We start from the raw sequence: 19,405 nt of genomic DNA on the forward strand, positions 1-19,405 counted from the left end.
TCAGGTTCATCAAAAGAGTCCAGACTATACAATCTGATAAGATTGTAATCCATTTAGTTCTAGGAATAAATCTTCAGGTGATTGTTCTTTGTCAGAACCCCATCTCAGTATTCATGTTATAAGAGCTAACATAACTGTCCCTGATCTCCTCTGTTTTACACAATTCCCCAAAATTAAAATGGTCCCATAATATTTCTTAACTCAATTCTTTATTCACCTGTGAAAGTACATAATATGGTCCTGGCATCAATGCCTCTTGACTACAGCTAACAAATAGTGAATCTATCATTTAACAGTTTCATATCAACTGTGTTTTACCACCTATTTCCCTTTTCAAACACCAGTTACTGAGAATTTGGATGAACATTACTGTATGTTGGTCATTATTGGAGACATCTTGTTAAATAATCCTAATTGTGCTAAAAATTATACCAATGACCAGTTTAAAATTATCATTCAGGCCCAGAGTGTGCTGGAAATTACATACATTCACATACTGGACTCTGTTCTTTGATAACAGAAACAACCTGCCCAGGATGATAGCTTTTCAACAGGTCCTATTATTGTTAATCCAATAATAAATGGAAAATATTGGATTTGGGGGTGTCATTCAGCCAAATTGTATGATAGAAACAAATAATGGAAGAAAAATATTAATTCAACATAACCCTGAGTTATTGAAGCTACTTGGGCAATTGAGCTTTACAATATTGTTTGTCTACTGAGTCAGTATGGGTAGAAGTCCGAAACAGGAAAGGAGCAGTTACTTTATTGGGAGTTTCCTAAAGACCCTCCAATAGCAAAAAAGACACTGAGAAGCAGATTGGGAGGCAGATTTTGGAAAGGTGCAGAAGTAACAGAGTTGTTGTTATAGATGACTTTAACTTCCCAATATTGATTGGAACCTCCTTAGTTCAAATAGTTTGGATTGGGGCATTTTTTGTCAGGTGTGTCCAGGAAGGATTCCTGACTCAATATGTAGTTTGGCCTACTAGAGGGGAGGCCATATTGGATTTGGTGCTTGGCAACAAACCAGGCCAGGTATTAGATCTTCTGGTGGGAGACCATTTTGGTCATAGTGATCACAACTCCTTGACCTTTACTATAGTCATGAAGAGGGATAGGAGCAGACAGTATGGGAAAGTATTTAATTGGGGGAGGGGAAATTACAATACTATTAGGCAGGAATTGGGGCATCGAAATTGGGAACAAACGTTCTCAAGAAAATGCATGCAGAAAAGTGGTTGTTGTTTAGGGCAGTGATTCTCAACTGTTTTTTAGCCACGGTCCCCCTAGGAGCTCTTCTCAGGTTCCCCCTTTCAGACAGGGGTACAACATGAACAGATAGACAGGAAATCATTTATTACTGAACACGAAGAAAACATTCTGACATACTAGACAAAACTTTAAAAAAACGGCTGTATGAAATTAAACAAATATTAGGCCTAATGTGATCGTTGAACTTGGTGCTTTTCTGCAAGCGTCATGATATCAGGCTCCAAATTGGACAACTCTTGGGGTCCCTTTCTCATAGTTTTCAGTCTGTGCACCTCCCCCCCTTCAAATATGCCAGAGCCCCTAAGAGGGCCATATGGCCCACCCCTTGAGAATGGTTAGTTTAGGGAGCACTTGTTGATAGTGCTGGATAGGTATGTCCCACTGAGGCAAGGAAGGGATGGTAGGGTGAAGGAACCTTGGATGACAAGGGATGTGAAACAACTTGTCAAGAGGAAGAAGGAAGCTTACTTAAGGTTGAGGAGGCAAGGATCAGGCAGGGCTCTAGTGGGTTATAAGGTAGCCAGGAAAGAACTGAAGAATGGACTTAGGAGAGCTAGAAGGAGGCATGGAAAAGCTTTACCGGTAAGATTAAGGAAAACGCTAAGGCATTCTAGACTTACGTGAGGAACAAGAGAATGGCCAGAGTGAGGGCAGGGCTGATCAGGGATAGTAGAGGGAACATGTGGCTAGAGTTGGGGGAGTTAGGGGAGGTCTTTAATGATTACTTTGCTTCAGTATTCACTAGTGACAGGGACCTTATCATTTGTGAGGACAGTATGAACCAGGCTGATATGCTGGACAGGTTGATGTTAAGTGGGAGGATGTGTTGAAAATTTTGAAAAATGTGAGGATGGATAAGTCCCCTGGGCCAAATGGGATATACCCAAGGTTACTTTAGGAAGTGAGGGAAGTGACTGCTGTGCCTTTAGCGATGATCTTTGCATCCTTACTGTGCACTGGAGTAGTGTCAGATGATTGGAGGGTGGCAAATGTTATTTCTTTGTTCAAGAAAGGGAGTAGGGATAATCCTGGGAATTACAGACCAGTCAGTCTTACGTTTGTGGTGGGCAAATTATTGGAAGGGTTTCTACGAGATAGGACTTATGATTACTTGAAAAAGCATATTTGATGAGAGATAGTCAGCATGGCTTTGTGAAGGGCCTGTGAAGGGCCTCACAAGCCTGATTGAATTCTTTAAAAATGTGACAAAACATGTTGATGAAGGAGAGCAATGGATGTGTCAATATGGATTTTAGCAAGGCGCTTGATAAGGTTCCCCATGGTAGGCTCATTCAGAAAATAAGGGGGCATGGGATACAAGGAAATTTGGCTGTCTGGATACTGAATTCACTGGCCCAGAGAAAACAGAAGGTGATTGTAGATGGAAAGTATATAGCCTGGAGTTCTATAACCAATGGTGCTCCGCAGGGATCTGTTCTGGGACCTCTGCTCTTTGTCATTTTTATCAATAACTTGGATGAGGAGGTGGAAGGGTGGATTTGTAAGTTTGCTGATGACATGAAGGCCGGTGGAGTTGTGGATAGTGTGGAGGGCTGTTGCAAATTGCAACAGGATATTGGCAGGATGCAGAGCTGGGCTGATAAGTGGCAGATGGAGTTCAACCTGGAAAAGTGTGGAGTGATTCATTTCTTGGCGATGTGGAGGAACAGAGGGATCTTCGGGTTCATGTCCATAGATTCCTCAAAGTTGCCACCCGAGGCGTATAGTGTGTTGGCTTTCATTAGCATGGGGATTGAGTTTAAGAGCTGTGAGGTTATGCTGCAACTCTATAAAGTCCTGGTTAGACCATACTTGGAATATTGTGTTCAGTTCTGTTCACTTCATTACAGGAAGGATGTGGAAGCTTTAGAGAGGGTGCAGAGGAGCTGCTGCCTAGGCTGGGGATCATGTCTTATGAAGAAAGGTTGAGGAAGCTAAGGCTTTTCTCATTGGAGTGAAGAAGGATGAGAGGCGACTTGATAGAGGTGTATAAGATGATGAGAGGCATAGATAGAGTGAATACTCAGAGACTTTTTCCCAGGGCAGAAATGGCTATCACAAGGGGGCATAATTTTAAGGTGATTGGAGGAAGGTTTAGGGGTCAGTTCTTTAGACAGAGAGTGGAGAACTAGCCTCTGGCAAGAGAGCACAACGGCGGCCCCATCTTCATTTCAAAGATATCTGCAAGAGAGACATGAAGTCACTGAACATGAATTTTGAGAGGTGGGTGGACATTGCAGGCGATTGCTCTTGTTGGAAGCTGGAATTACACAATGGGCTAAAACGAGGAGAAGAGAAGCTGAGGTTGCTGCTGAAGAAAAGCGTACCCACCAAGAAAACAGCGCCAAGACAACACCGGAGGACAGCGCCATCAAGTGCAGTCGCTGCAGCCGAGACTGCCACTCCCATGTGGGCCTCTACAGCCACAACAGACGCTGCTCTGCCAACAAAGATTGAAGTAAGACCTTCCTGGTGCAGAGTCATGGTCTCGTGAAACTAACGGATGCCAACATTTGGTGCAATGCACTGCCAGAAGTGGAAGTAGAGCCAGATACATTAGAGACGTTTAAGCAACTCGGCACATGGATGGTAGTAAAATGAAGGGGACGTGGGTTGGTTTGATCTTAGAGTAGGATAAAAGGTTGGGACAACATCAAGGGCCAAAAGGCCTGTACTGTGCTGTACTGTTCTATGTTCTAATCTCATTAGGATACATGTGGCAATGAGGACAATAGCATTTGGTATTTAAAGTAAGGTATTTTTGTTTTCTATTAAAGATATGGAAGTGATTGGGATGCCACTTTAAGATATGCTGCCATTTAACGACAAACGTGATTTCTGGTTGGGGAAGTTATCGGTGGATCAAGTTTTAATGTATTGATTTTATTTGTATTTATGTAGATCATCTGGAACTATGACAACTATATTCTAGTGAACAACTAAAGCCGAGATCAGTAATGGAAGGAAGTGTATTATAGGAAGGTTAAAAAAAGGTGTAGCTGAAAATATGATCTTCGGAGCTGGTAGATGAGAGATTAAGATGAATTCCTGAAATTAGAGCTGAGATGGTTGAAGACTCTATGTCCAACATTGGAAAGCTGGAAAATGGTGAGAAATAGGAAACCTGTGCTATAGATCCAGAGTCACAGAGTCATGAAGACATATGGCATGAAACAGATCCTTCGGTCCACTACATCATTACCAGCCATGTTCCCAAACTAAACTAGCCCCGCCTGCCTGCTTCTGGCCCATATCCCTCCAAACCTTTCCTGCATATGAACTTATGCAAATGTCTTAAACATTGGAACTGTATCTGCATCCATCACTTTCTCTGGCAGCTCATTCCACAAATGAACCACTTTCTGTGTAAAAGAGGTTGCCCCCATGTGTTTTTAAAATCTTGCTCCTCTCACCTTAAAAATATGCCCCTTATTTTTGTACTCCCCCACCCTACCTTGTCATTTATCTTATCTCTGTCCCTCATGATATTATAAGACTCAATAAGGCCACTCCTCAACCTCCTACGGTCCAGTGAAAAATTACCCAGTCTATTTTTGTGCTTCAAAACCCCCAGTCCCATTAACATCTTGGTGAATCTTTTCGGAACTCTCTCCAGTCTAATAATTTCCTTCCTATAACAGGGCAACCAGAACTGGACACAGTAATCCAGAAGAGTGAGGAGATGTGAGAGTCCAGGTGGGACATAAGGATAGAGATGAAGGTGAAATTAAACTAGTATAATACTGAATAGGTAACAATAAAAGAAAACCATGATATTGAATCAAATGAATTATAAGACGTGGAGTCAGTGTGTGTATCTGAGAACGGAGGTTCTAGGTGGTAGGTGCTAATGAGGTCGCTGGCACATGGTGCTGTTTTGGAGATGTTAGGTAGGGTGGAGAATGGAAGATTGAGGGGTTGAACATTAAATATAGTGTGGGTCTCAGCAATGGGAATGAATTAAGGGCAAAAATGATCACTGTTACTGAAATGAAAAGCAAACAACAAAACTTAATACAGAATAGGACATTGGCTTTAAATCTTAAACCAGGAACTTATCTGATCTTCAGGTTGTGTTGAGTTGGGACAGTAAATGTTACTTGACAAAGAGGAAAGAGAAGGGAGAAATCAAATTGCATTTGATGATCAAAAATCTGTAAACAACACAGAAAAGTTCACAGAGACCTCCATAAAATAATGATAATTTTCGTGAATAATGGAATGTTGCTCTGAAGATCACTGTAAACATCAGGACAAATAGAAGCCGCTCCAAGGAATAGGGAGTGGAGTTCTAAGTGTAAAGAACTTGTTTCTATGCACTTAAAAAACTATACGGCCAGTTTGAAGACACCATGATAAAATATAAAGCAGCTCCACTTACTCCAAATGTGTAATTTCAGGATACATGTCTGCTAATGGGACAGAGAAAGTTCCAAAAACAATGACAGCATTTAGACCATAGGGATCATCCACAGGCTGCACTGGTTTCTGCCAAGAAAAAGAGTATCACTTTAGCAAGACTCATCTCAACTTATGAATAAAGACAGCACAAGCTAAATTTCTCCTTGATATGTTTCCATTCCATTCACAAGTACCATGTGCTTCTGCATACAATCCCAAACTCAAATATTAAATCCATTTTTTTTTATAGTTAGATTTTCATCTTGCCATTGGTGTGCAAGACTGAGGCTGAGTTGGTCATTCATTACAGAAACTATCCAATGTTTAGATTCTTTGTAATCAATGGCGGTTTCCTTAAGGGACAGCTGATCTCCAATGACAGTTTAACTCCTGAGTAGCAAGTTAATAGCTTATCATCTAAACTCTTAAACAGATATTAGATTTATTCCTGTTACTCCCAAAGTGCACAGTCAAAGTTACTTTTTGGCTCTTTTGCCAAAATGAATGTTCTCCCTCGAAGTCTGACAAAATTTGCATTTAGTTATGTGGTTAGGTCAAACAAACCACTCCTATGAGGTTATGTATCTTTGCCATCATTTTATCGCTAAACATTGATAATAATATGACAGTGAAATATTCCAGTTGTATCACAAGAAATCTTTTTATTGAGACTACGATGCAAAAATTGAGATTTTCATCTATTCAGTGCAAGTAAAACTGATTCTGATTGCGTGTATTCTTAAAAGAATGGTATGTTTGACCTGATCATATAACTAAATGTAGCTTTTTCTCTCATGAGCTATATAATGTGAAACTTGACTTACAATGGATTTTTTTGTGTGTTTTGAGAAAAATGCCAAATGTTACCAGTAATTTTAAAAGAGTGAAAATATTTTTCACCATTCATTGGTACTAAGCTTTCAAACAATATACTTCTGTTTTACAACCACTGAATAATTTATTTTTTATACCCTCCTGTGGGAGCATTCTAAATACCTTGTGACATTTTGCTACATTAAAGTCATTATATAAATTCAAATTGTCATCTATGATATTTTTCCTATGTCTAAATATAAGGAAGTGAGAGATTGATTTAGTAAATTTAAAACTGCCACTTATACTGAAGGTTGGAGCAACATTCCTCTGATTCAATCCCAACATTCCAATAAATTAAAATCTTACATTTTACTAACAATCACACATTGTTCTGAATCTGACAACTACCAGTTAGCGAGCAATAAAATTATAGGAAACCATTCTTTATTCACATTAGTTGCGAATGAAGGTTGATTTGATTCTAAATGTAATAAGACACATACACTGATATCTTTAATCATTATCTTAATTGCTTGGTCAGATCTCATCTGCTCTGGTATCATTGCAACAAGCCAGATTCCTCTAAATCACCCACAGTAAGACATAATGAATCACTGATGTTATGCACTGTACCACAGTGATTAAGAGAGAGATTTGACTCTGTGCAAATTGGTGAAAGAAGTCAAAATTATGAACTTTTCTGATCAGGCCAGGGTGGAGGAATGGGTCATCAGGGGATCAAGATGGAAGAGAAGACAAACAGATTACTTTTATAATTTAGAACTTCATAACAATAAAAGTGCTCAGAAAGGGCACAGTCAACTGTGGTAAGACATTAATCATCCAATCTCAATGAAGTGTTCTTGGGGTTTTATTTAATCTAAGAGCTGGAACTTCCTGAAGTTTCAGTTATTTGTTTGTGCATGGGAAATCATGTCTCACACACTTGATTGAGTTTTTTGAAGAAGTAATAAAGAGGATTAATAAGGGCAGAGTGGTAGATGTGATCTATATGGACTTCAGTAAGGCATTCAACAAAGTTCCCCATGGGAGACTGGTGAGCAAGGTTAGATTTCATGGAATACAGGGTGAACTAGCCATTTGGATACAGAACTGGCTCAAAGGTAGAAGACAGAGGATGGTGCTGGAGGGTTGTTTTTCAGACTGGAGGCCTGTGACCAGTGGAGTGCCACAAGGATCGGTGCTGGGTCCACTACCTTTCGTCATTTATATAAATGATTTGGATGTGAGCATAAGAGGTTTAGTTAGTAAGTTTGCAGATGACACCAAAATTGGAGGTGTAGTGGACAGCTAAGAAGGTTACCTCAGATTACAATGAGATCTGGACCAGATGGACCAATGGACTAAGAAGTGGCAGATGGAGTTTAATTTAGATAAATGCGAAGTGCTGCATTTTGGGAAAGCAAATCTTAGCAGGACTGATACACTTAATGGTAAGGTTCTAGGGAGTGTTGCTGAACAAAGAGACCTTGGAGTGCAGGTTCATAGCTCCTTGAAAGTGGAGTCGCAGGTAGATAGGATAGTGAAGAAATGGTAGTAATTTGGTATGCTTTTCTTTATTGGTCAGAGTATTGAGTACAGGAGTTGGGAGGTCATGTTGCTGCTGTGCAGGACATTGGTTAGGCCACTTTTGGATTATTGCTTGCAATTCTGGTCTCCTTCCTATTGAAAAGAAGTTGTGAATCTTGAAAGGGTTCAAAGAAGATTTACAAGGATCTTCCCAGAGTTGGAGGATTGGAGCTATAGGGAGAGGTTGAATAGGCTGTTGCTATTTTGCCTGGAGCATTGGAGGTTGAGGAGTGACCTTATAGAGGTTTAAAAAATCACGAGGGGCATGAATAGGATAACTAGACAAAGTCTCTTCCCTGGCGTGGGGGAGTCCAGAACTAGAGGGCATAGGTTTAGGGTGAGAGGGGAAAATATAAAAGAGACCTAAGGGGCAACTTTTTCACGCAGAGGGTGGTACGTGTATGGAATGAGCTGCCAGAGAAGGGGTGGAGGCTAGTACAATTGCAACATTTAAGAGGCATTTGGATGGGTATATGAATAGGAAGGGTTTGGAGGGACATGGGCTGGGTGCTGGCAGATGGGACTAGATTGGGTTGGGATATCTGGTCAGCGTGGACAGGTTGGACCGAAGGGTCTGTTTCCATGCTGTACATCTCTATGACTCCATGACTCCATCAACTCCATTTCAATTTCTTCAGAAACATAAGCTTGCAAAATTTAAGTGAATAATTCTTTTCAGCAACTTGTCTTTGTTTTTAGGGAAAAAAGCTAGTTCATGATATGGTGCTGTTGAACCACTTTAAATCTCAATTTAAATGAGAATGATTAAAGACTAATTTACAATAAAAGTAACTGTGTGCATTGTAGGTATTTGATATCAGTGAAAATAAAACTGATTTTCAAGAAAAAGTACTGATGGTCTGATCTACGTTTGTCATTTTATGTTCTTTATTAGTCATTAAAAGGATTATTGACCTGATTTTATTTGGTGTGGGTACAAGGAAGCAGGGCAATTTAACACATTTACACACACATGAAATGGCTTTCAGAACTTTTCAGATGTGAGGTCCTTCATAGTGGGAATCCCCAAAGCAGGTTCAATAAAATAACTTCCCTTTATTAAGACCACTGAAACATTCAAATGTTTAAGTGACACCATGACTATCAGTTACATCACATATTAGTGTTTCGGCTGGAGAATACAGTGCACAACAATATTGAAAATGTGCTGACTTGCTAATACGGATCAAGATAAGATCCATAACACAATTTGTACAATTTTTAAAGCTGGTCTCTGACAGCCCAGATTAGAGAGTTGGACATGAGCAAGATGTAATACCATAGAGTCTTGAAGTCATACAACATGGAAACAGACCCTTTGGTTCAACCAGTCCACGTTGACCATAATCCCAAACTAAACGAGTCCCACCTGCCTCTGCTTGGCCCATAATCACCCCAATAAGTTCTTACTTGTGTACTTATCCTGTCCAAAAAAAAACCCTCTACTACCACCCTCTGTCTGCTGCTGTTAAGCCAATTTTGTATCCAGTTGTCAAGCTCATCGCAAATCCCATATGATCAAACTTCAATAATTCTGATGAAGGGCTCCTGCCCGAAACATCGATTCTCCTGCTCCTTGGATGCTGCCTGACCTGCTGTGCTTTTCCAGCACCACACATTCTTGACTCTGATCTCTAGCATCTGCAGTCCTCACTTTCTCCAAACTTCAATTTTTAGTTTACCATGCAGAACCTTGTCAAAGCCTTGTCAAAACAATGTCAAATGGGAACTAACAGCACTTTCCAGGCAAAGTCTGAGAGTCGATGTGCCATTGACTGAGATAAATTTGATGGTTCAACAATGTTTGTTGGATTACTCCATACTTAACATCATCATCAATGTTCCCTCTGCCGTTATGACTTCCACTCTGGTTTGATACCACATACAAACACAGAAGTGCGCACAGAAAGGATAAAAATTAGAGGGAACACTAATTGGCACTATACTTTGTGCAACAAGATTCTAACCACATCCACGATAAAGGGATTAGTCATGTAATTGTACATAAACAGGGAAAATAGACAACAGACAATAGACAATAGGTGCAGGAGTAGGCCATTCTGCCCTTCGAGCCTGCACCATCATTCAATATGATCATAACTGATCATCCTTAATCAGTATCCTGTTCCTGCCTTATCTCCATAACCCTTGGTTCCACTATCCTTGAGAGCTCTATCCAACTCTTTCTTAAATGAATCCAGAGACTGGGCCTCCACTGCCCTCTGGGGCAGAGCATTCCACACAGCCACCACTCTCTGGGTGAAGAGGTTTCTCCTCATCTCTGTCCTAAATGGTCTACCCCATATTTTTAAGCTGTGTCCTCTGGTTCGGCAATCACCCATCAGCGGAAACATATTTTCTGCCTCCAGAGTGTCCAATCCTTTAATAATCTTATATGTCTCAATCAGATCCCCTCTCAGTCTTCTAAACCCAAGGGTATACAAGCCCAGTTGCTCCAGTCTTTCAGCGTAAGGTAGTTCTGCCATTCCAGGAATTGACCTCGTGAACCTACGCTGCACTCCCTCAATAGCCAGAATGTCTTTCCTCAAATATGGAGACCAGAACTGCACACAATACTCCAGGTGTGGTCTCACCAGGGCCCTATACAGGTGCAGAAGAACCTCTTTGCTTCTATACTCAATCCCTCTTGTCATGAAGGCCAGCATGCTGTTAGCCTTCTTCACTATCTGCTGTACCTGCATGCTTACCTTCATTGACTGGTGTACAAGAACACCTAGATGTCTTTGTACTGCCCCTTTACCTAAATTGATTCCATTTAGGTAGTAATCTGCCTTCCTGTTCTTGCCACCAAAGTGGATAACCATACATTTATCCACATTAAACTGCATCTGCCATGCATCTGACCACTCACCTAACCTGTCCAGGTCACCCTGTAATGTCCTAACATCCTCCTCACATTTCACCCTGCCATCCAGCTCAGTATCATCAGAAAATTTGCTAATGTTATTACTAATACCATCTTCTGTATCATTAATATATATTGTAAAAAGCTGCGGTCCCAGCACTGATCCCTGCGGTACCCCACTGGTCACTGCCTGCCAGTCTGAAATGGAGCCATTTATCACTACTCTTTATTTCCTGTCAGCCAACCAACTTTCAATCCAAGTTAGTACTTTGCCCCCAATACCATGCGCCCTAATTTTGCTCACTAACCTCCTATGTGGGACTTTATCAAAAGCTTTCTGAAAGCCCAGGTACACTACATCTACTGGATCTCTCTCATCCATCTTCAGAGTTACATCCTTAAAAAATGCCAGAAGATTAGTCAAGCATGATTTCCCCTTCATAAATCCATGCTGACTCTGACCTATCCTGATACTACTATCCAGATGTGTTGTAATTTCATCTTTTAGAATAGACTCCAGCATCTTTCCCACCACTGAGATCAGACTAACTGGTCTATAATTTCCTGCTTTCTCTCTCCCACCTTTCTTAAAAAGTGGTACAACATTAGCCACCCTCCAATCCGCAAGAACTGATCCTGAATCTATTGAACTCTGGAAAATAATCACCAACATATCCACGATTTCTCGAGCCACCTTCTTCAGTACCCTGGGATGTAGACCATCAGGCCCCGGGGACTTATCAACCTTCAGACCTAACAGTCTCTCCGACACCAATTCCTGGCAAATATAAATTCCCTTCAGTTCAGGTTCTTCAGCCACTGTTACCTCAGGGAGATTGCTTGTGTCTTCCCCAGTGAACACAGATCTGAAGTACCAATTCAATTCTTCTGCCATTTCTTTGTTCCCCATAATATATTCCCCAGTTTCTGTCTTCAAGGGCTCAATTTTAGTCTTAACCAGTTTTTTGCCTTTCACATACCTAAAAAAGCTTTTACTATCCTCCTTTATATTTTTGTCCAGTTTACTTTCGTACCTCATTTTTCCTCTACGTATTTCCTTCTTAGTAATCCTCTGTACCTTGCACTATTCTTACAGATCCTTGACAAATTGGGCTCACTTGCCTGATACTGTTGGGTTTCGGTAATCCTCCAGAAAACTGTGCAACAGCATTTTCCGGCATTGATTGGCAACATTCCTGTTAAAGTTATGGAATTTACCAGAGTTAACTTGGCACTTTGGGAATCTGCAGTAAAACTATTCTATAAGGAACTTGATTCACTGTGCTCATCTTCCCCACAAATGTTCAATAAAAAATAGTTCACAACAGCAATATGTCCCATTCCCAAAGAATAAATGGATGAACAGTAATAAAAATCACCTCGGTCCCAGGACACTAATTGCACTTATGCAACAGTCTTCAACAATGTTGCCCAGCATCTAAACCTGGGAATTAATAACATTGGCACAGTGCTACTTCACTCAGTAATTTGAGATTCCTCAGTTTACTGTTTCCACTCTGCCTTTTATTAAAATGGGAAACATGATATAATTATGTTAAATACTTATACAACCAACTCTGAAGATTCAATTCTGAATTTTAATGAGAAATGGGAGAGCAGTGAGTTCTGCTTTGCCAACTGAATTCAAATTCTATTATAATTATTATTAAATAAACAGATCTAATTATGATAGCAATGTGAACAAAATACCACACCTAAGCATCTACATATAATCAGATCTCTTTTTCTAACTAGGACTATCATTTCTGCAGGTCATATTTGCAGCTGCATATATGTTTAGTGGGGTATGAATGTTTGTTATGCCTAAAGTGTAGCAGTAAATCAGATTAAACATAATGGATTCCCCCCAATTTATCTTTTCTCATAAGAAACAAACTTGCAATCTTTCTCTTTGACTCTAAAAGTAGTTCAAGCATGAGTAAACAATATATGCTCAATCGACTGGCATATTGCACAAGCGTGATGCAACCAGCTCTGAAATAATAATAGTGTTCCCTGCCAAATTTAAGTTTGTCTTTCTCTATGATGATAACCATGCCGAATCAGCTCTATTTCATGCCAAAGCAGTTACACCAAAAGTGCTAATTAAACTGAAAATATGTAGGTGCTCTCCCCTAAGTATCATATTTCACACACATTCTAGTCGGCACACCTTGATTTATTTTAGATTCCCCTTTCATAGATTTTGATTCTTACTACATCTTATCAACTTGATTTTAAAAAGCCCTTGACTGAACCAAAATCCTGCATTTTATCACATCAAAATAATGCTATATAAAAGATTATGGAATTCTAATGAAAGGTCATTGACCTAGAACATTAACTCTATCTATGTCTCCAGATGAGCTACCTGACCTGCCAAATATTTCCAACATTTTTTGGGTTTTTTTCCAGATTTCCAGCATTTGCAGTAGTTTGCTTATTTTTAAAAAATAGTTAATTCATGGGATCTGGGCATTGTTGACAATGCTCCCCATCCTTCATTGCCCATGCACTGACTGGCATTCTGTGTCATGTCAGAGTGTGGTGACGCTGTGGGCATTTGAAGTCACAAGCAAGCCAGAGCAGGATGACAGTAGATGGGTTTTTAAATTTAAGATCGCTAGGCAAGAAATGCTGGAATTGTCCATCAAGATTCAACAACCCTGCGTGTACTTTTCTTGGAGGACAGATATACCTTTAGATTTCAATAACACAAGGACCCACGTATATAGTTCCACAGGAAGGAGCCTTCCACCTGACAGACATTAACACAATTAAAAGTCTTTTCCTTACATTGTTATTGAGAAAGGTTCCCTTCTGCTTCCATGTATTACTCAATAGTAATTGAAAGTGGGACGTGTTTCTCCCTTTCTAATCTAATAGCTATGATCCTAGTTGTAACATTCCTGTCTCTAGTTGAGTTTAACTCATGCAACACACCCTAGGGATTAAAACATAGACCTTCGTAACTTTTATGTGCCAACTGCCTCACTGGATAAATTTGTTCAAACACTGGAAAATTAAATGTTTCTCTACTTATGCAATCCTTCTGTATCTGATTAAACCACATCTCATGACTAAAACTGATCAAATGATTCCATTGGAAATGAACAAAATGCAACTTATAACTTTTATTCTGCAGCATTCCAAAAAAGATGCTCTTTTAAACTGCAGATTCTTGACAAATGCACAAGATTGGAAAACTCATTCTATTCTTAAGATCCCACTGAGCATTAGTCTCAGAAAACGCTAGATGACAAGCTCTCTATTTCGAAGATGTCTGACAGCTGAAGTCAAAACATTCACTTTATGTCTGAATCTCAAAATTGAAGCAAAACATCAACTCATCCAACGGTCTTTGAAATACAAATAGCCCACTATTGACAAAAAGTTAGATTCGACTGAAACCTCCATAACAGTGAACATTTAATTAACAGAGATTTTTCAAAAAAACCATAGTGCACATGTTGATAGAGAAGTATAAAGCAAGTGTGAAAGGAGTTATAGCTTGTTAATTTCACCACCAGGTCTGCTGACAATGACCACTGTGTGCTAACAGCCGCTTTGTGTAGATCCTTTGGCTGATAAGAAATAAAAACTGTGAAGGCAATCCTCTCTCGATCATGAAACATCAATGCATGAGCTTAATTTTAAATGCTCTTTATCACAAAGTATTCAAATCTCCTAATTAACTTTTATAGCATGAGAACTTTGTGATATCTAATGAAATGAAATACACAGAAGGAAATCTGCTCAGGAGACCACAAAAAATCGATCTATACATTTTCAAATGATTATTAATACGTGACACAAACCTCTGTTACCTTAGTCATTACATAAAAAATGTCATAAATAGAATTATTAATTTTTGTCAAATTTAATTATCAGTTGCCTGTTACCAAAGCAAAGTATTTATCTTCATTCCGACGTCCTCAATCCTGCCCGTCATGCACTAAACAGCAAAAAATTCACTGAGCAAACTTAATAAGTTGCAATCGCTGAAAATGTTGTAAAATATTTTCAATTACAAACCTCAGTGGTAACTTCAAAGTATGGTACCGCCATTTTGAAGCCACGTAAACACCAACTACCACGCTCTCAATCGATCTCACAATATGAGATTGCATTTGAAGTATGACGTATACATCAGGTGATACACAAGGCTTGACTTTGCTGAACCCACCTCAATAGCAAATTGAGTACTTCCGATTTTGGTTTTGAGCACAACGAACATTGATAGGATTAGCTTTGCCTTTGTTTTGTGGCTATATTGATGACACCATCACTAAATGAATGATATATTGTGTGGCACTAGTTTTGGAAACACATTTTCAACATAATCAACAGGAGGCAATCAAACTGACGGTATTTTTTTCAAGTAATATATTGTTTTAATTCACACTTTAGATGTGTGACAATTTAAATAATAGAATGCAAGGAAGCACAACAATATCTCTACTTCCTCAAGACACTAACAAAATTCGGCACGTCCATAAGGACTCTTACCAAATTTTATAGAGGCACCACAGAAAGCATCCTATCCGGATGGTATGATAACTGCTCTTCCAAGGCCACAAGAAACTACAGAGAGTCATGAACACAGCTCTGTCCATCATGCAAACTAGCCTTCCATCCATTGACTCAATCTTTACTTCCAGCTACCTTGGGAAAGCAACCAACATAGTCAAAGACCCCTCCCACCCCGGTTATACTCTCTTCTACCCTCTTCTGTTGGCCAGAGGATATAAAATTTTGAATCCCCATTCGAATAGATTCAAGAACAGCTTCTTCCCCACTGTTATCAGACTTTTGAACAGACCTCTCAAATGTTAATTATGATCTCTTTCTCTCCCTGCACCTTCTTTGCAGCTGTAACATTGCATTTTACATGCTGCTCCTCTATCCTGACGCATGTTATATGGCACCATCTGCCTGTATAGCAAGCATAACAACACTTTTCCCTGTATTTTGGTACATGTGACGACAGTAAATCAATCAATTAGAATGAATATTGTTTGTAGTGTATTCAAAGAATAAAAGAATGTCACGAAATAATTAATTTCTGATGATAGAAAACCTGTAATTCACTGGCTAGGAGAAAGTGAGGACGGCAGATGTTGGAGATCAGAGTCAAAAGGTGTGATACTGGAAAAGCTCAGCAGGTCAGGCAGCATCCGAGGAGGAAAGTTGACATTTCAAGCATAAGCTCGTCATCAGCTCTTCCTGATGAAGAGTGCGTGCCCTTGCCCCTCAGATGCTGCCTGACCAGCTGTGCTTTCCATCACTATACTTTTTGACTGTAATTCACTGGCTGTCTGGCATTAAGTTTAAGATCTCCTAGTGTTATGTGAGGGATCTTTTTTATTCTACTTTTCCCAGTCAACTGTTTTATTGCACTTTTCAAAAACTGAGTAATAGTTTTAGGTCACACTACTTAAAACATTGAGATTATTAGATTAATAGTAGACACTGAGATTTCATGGGAATGCAAAGTTCCCAGTATTCAACAATGCAACTTCCATCTTAATATTTCCATGAAACGATAACATGCTCAGACGTGATAACTATGCAAATCACTCATTTCTATCTCAGGCAGCCATCATCTTGTATTGATGAAAATGGGGGACAAGAGCAAATTACTGCACTCCTCATTCATAAGGCCATTAGATGTAGGAGCAGAAGTCTGTTTACCAATTATTGAGATCATGGCTGCTCTGATAATCCTCAACTCCACTTTCCTGCCTTATCCCCACAACACTAAATTCCCTTACATTCAGATCTTCTATAACACAAAAATAGTTGCGTTCTTGTGCAACCCCACATTATAGAAAAATTAGACTTTAGAAACAGCGCTTAAAGTGTTGGTGATGTAATTGCATTACAGCCAATACAGCTTTTAAAAGTTCGTGCCTTACGAACAGCGTCCTCAATTCGTCAATTGTGTAACAGTGAATTCATGTCAATGAAATGTGTATTATAACAGAGCGACCTGTACTTACTGAAAACCAGTCTGTCTCACACTTGAATATACTTAACGACTCAGCCTCAACAACCCCCTGTGGTAAAGAATTTCACAGGTTGACTATCCTCTGGGAGAAAGAATCTCCTCCTAACTGGACAATCCCTGATTCTGGGATAATGTCATCTGGTTCTCGACTCTATTTTTGAAATTTCTTACTCAGTCAGTCAGTCATTCACTCACTCACTCACTCACTTATTCACTCACACACATTTATTTACTCACTAACTTACTAACTTTATTTTTCTATTTAATTATTTTTTCCAATTATTTATTTCGTCTCCCACTCTTGCTCTTGATAACTTAGTCATTTTGGAATGCTGTTAGTATCTTCTACTGTGAACACTGATAGATTGATGCAAAATACTTATTTCAATTTTTAATTAAGTACCGCCATTTCCCGTTCCCAATTATTACTTCCCCAGCAAAGACATTCTTGCTGCCTGTATTTTTATCAGTAGCAAGTTTACCTTCAAAGTTTATTTTCTCCCTGCTTTTTGATAATCTTTTGTTCATTTTTGAAAACTCTCAATCCTAGAGCTAACCATTACCCTTTGATATTTTTTGCTTCCAATTTGATGTTCTCTTAACATCCTCGGTTTATCATGGTTAGCGTACCTTCTTCCTAAAATCCATCTTCCATACCAGAATATATCTTTGCCGTGAGCATGAACAATTTTCTTAAATATCTGCCGTTGTTACTAAATCATCTCAATTGTGCTAACCTCCTTTCCCAGCCCACTGCAGCCAATCCTGCGCACATCACTGTTTAAGTTTAGCACAGTTGCTTCTGATCCACATTTTCCACTCTCACATTGAATGCTAAACTCCTCCATCTTATAGTCACCATTTTCTAGGGAATCTTTTAGTCTGAGCTCACTCAAATAATGTAAATTAAACCTTCCTCATCACACATTACCAGACCCCAAAATAGCAAATATGTCACAAGTATTTAGGATTTAGAAGGAACGATTTGTAAGGGTGGGTATATTTTCAACAAAAGACATTTGATAAAGGCTGACGTGTTCACATCCATCTTCACCAGAAGTACTGAGTGGTTAATCCACCTGTGCCTCCTCCTGAGGTCTCCAGCTCTCAGATGAACTTCAAAGTCTGTGAGAAGATTTGTAGCTCGGGTGCTCGTTGTTGTGGTTCTGTTCGCCGAGCTGGGAATTTGTGTTGCAGACGTTTCGTCCCCTGTCTAGGTGACATCCTCAGTGCTTGGGAGCCTCCTGTGAAGCACTTCTGTGATCTTTCCTCCGGCATTTGTAGTGGTTTGAATCTGCCGCTTCCAGTTGTCAGTTCCAGCTGTCCACTGCAGTGGTCGGTATATTGGGTCCAGGTCGATGTGCTTATTGATTGAATCTGTGGATGAGTGCCATGCCTCTAGGAATTCCCTGGCTATTCTCTGTTTGGCTTGTCCTATAATAGTTGTGTTGTCCCAGTCGAATTCAGCTATCCTTAGCAGCTATCCTACACACGCAGATGACAAGCAACATGAATATACATTGAATATAATATAAAAGCATAAATGGTAAAAAAAGGTTACTCTGCTGCTGTGAAACTTTATTGCAAGGTTTCTTTGTAATGCTGAGTAATTGGTCTCAAATGTAATCTGTTTAATTTTCAAAATACTTTTTTTTCTGCATTCTGACAGGGCCACAACATCAAGTGCAGGCAGTATTGTCCTTCTAGGTTTCTGCCTGTTGTGAAGTATTTAGATAATTTTACTGCATTAAAGGGGCTACATAAACGTAAGTTGTTGCTGGTGGTTCTCCCTCGTCCGCTTTAGCGACAGAGATAATTCAGTTGTTACATCCCTGCTGTTACGATCTCAGCTGATGTACTTGCTGGACAAGTCAGATTCTAGAATGAAACCTGGTTTGACTTGACATATTTTGCCTGTTTTGTAACTAGGTGGGCTTTCGCTGAAACATAAGCACATGAGGCTGCAGACTTGGTTTTAACAATACAACAGAAGTTTGTTACTCGAAGAAGTCAAAATAAAACAGTTATCTTGTCATGTCACGTAGCTTGTAAGATTTCAAAATAGTCTGCAAAATGGCATCTGCTTCTTAACACCTTACACTTTACAGTTCATCAAAATCACGAGGAATTTTCCATTCTTATCTAGTCTGTTGGTTTGTCTGATCTGCTTCTTTTCAGTTTCAGTCATCTGAGATGATTCTTTCTCCAGAACATTACCTCAGCCTTCTGCATTACGAGTGCAGTGATATCATTCTGTCAAAAGAATGTAACAAACCTCCGAGATATTAAAGTAATAGCCCCCAAATCATTGAAATTTAACCACATGTTGCCTAGGTGTCATTGCAGTATTTGGGATGTGTTATATGTGCCTCTGGGACTTCCCCTTCATTAGCCCGATGAATTGTGAGCTGTTTGCCTCTGAGCCACTCAGCATGGACCCAGCG

The 19,405-nt window shown here is 39.6% G+C and overlaps 1 long non-coding RNA gene across 1 annotated transcript in view; it reads right to left on the reverse strand.

Moving 5' to 3' along the window:
* LOC140491249 (uncharacterized) overlaps positions 1 to 19,405 on the reverse strand; it is a 69,838-nt gene that overhangs the window by 14,641 nt on the left and 35,792 nt on the right. The window contains exon 2 of the long non-coding RNA XR_011963252.1: positions 5,660 to 5,766. This is a non-coding gene — a long non-coding RNA (uncharacterized lncRNA). The remainder of the gene's footprint in view (positions 1 to 5,659; positions 5,767 to 19,405) is intronic.

This window comes from Chiloscyllium punctatum, chromosome 19, assembly GCF_047496795.1.
Source record: "Chiloscyllium punctatum isolate Juve2018m chromosome 19, sChiPun1.3, whole genome shotgun sequence".
Taxonomy (NCBI): Eukaryota; Metazoa; Chordata; class Chondrichthyes; order Orectolobiformes; family Hemiscylliidae; genus Chiloscyllium; species Chiloscyllium punctatum.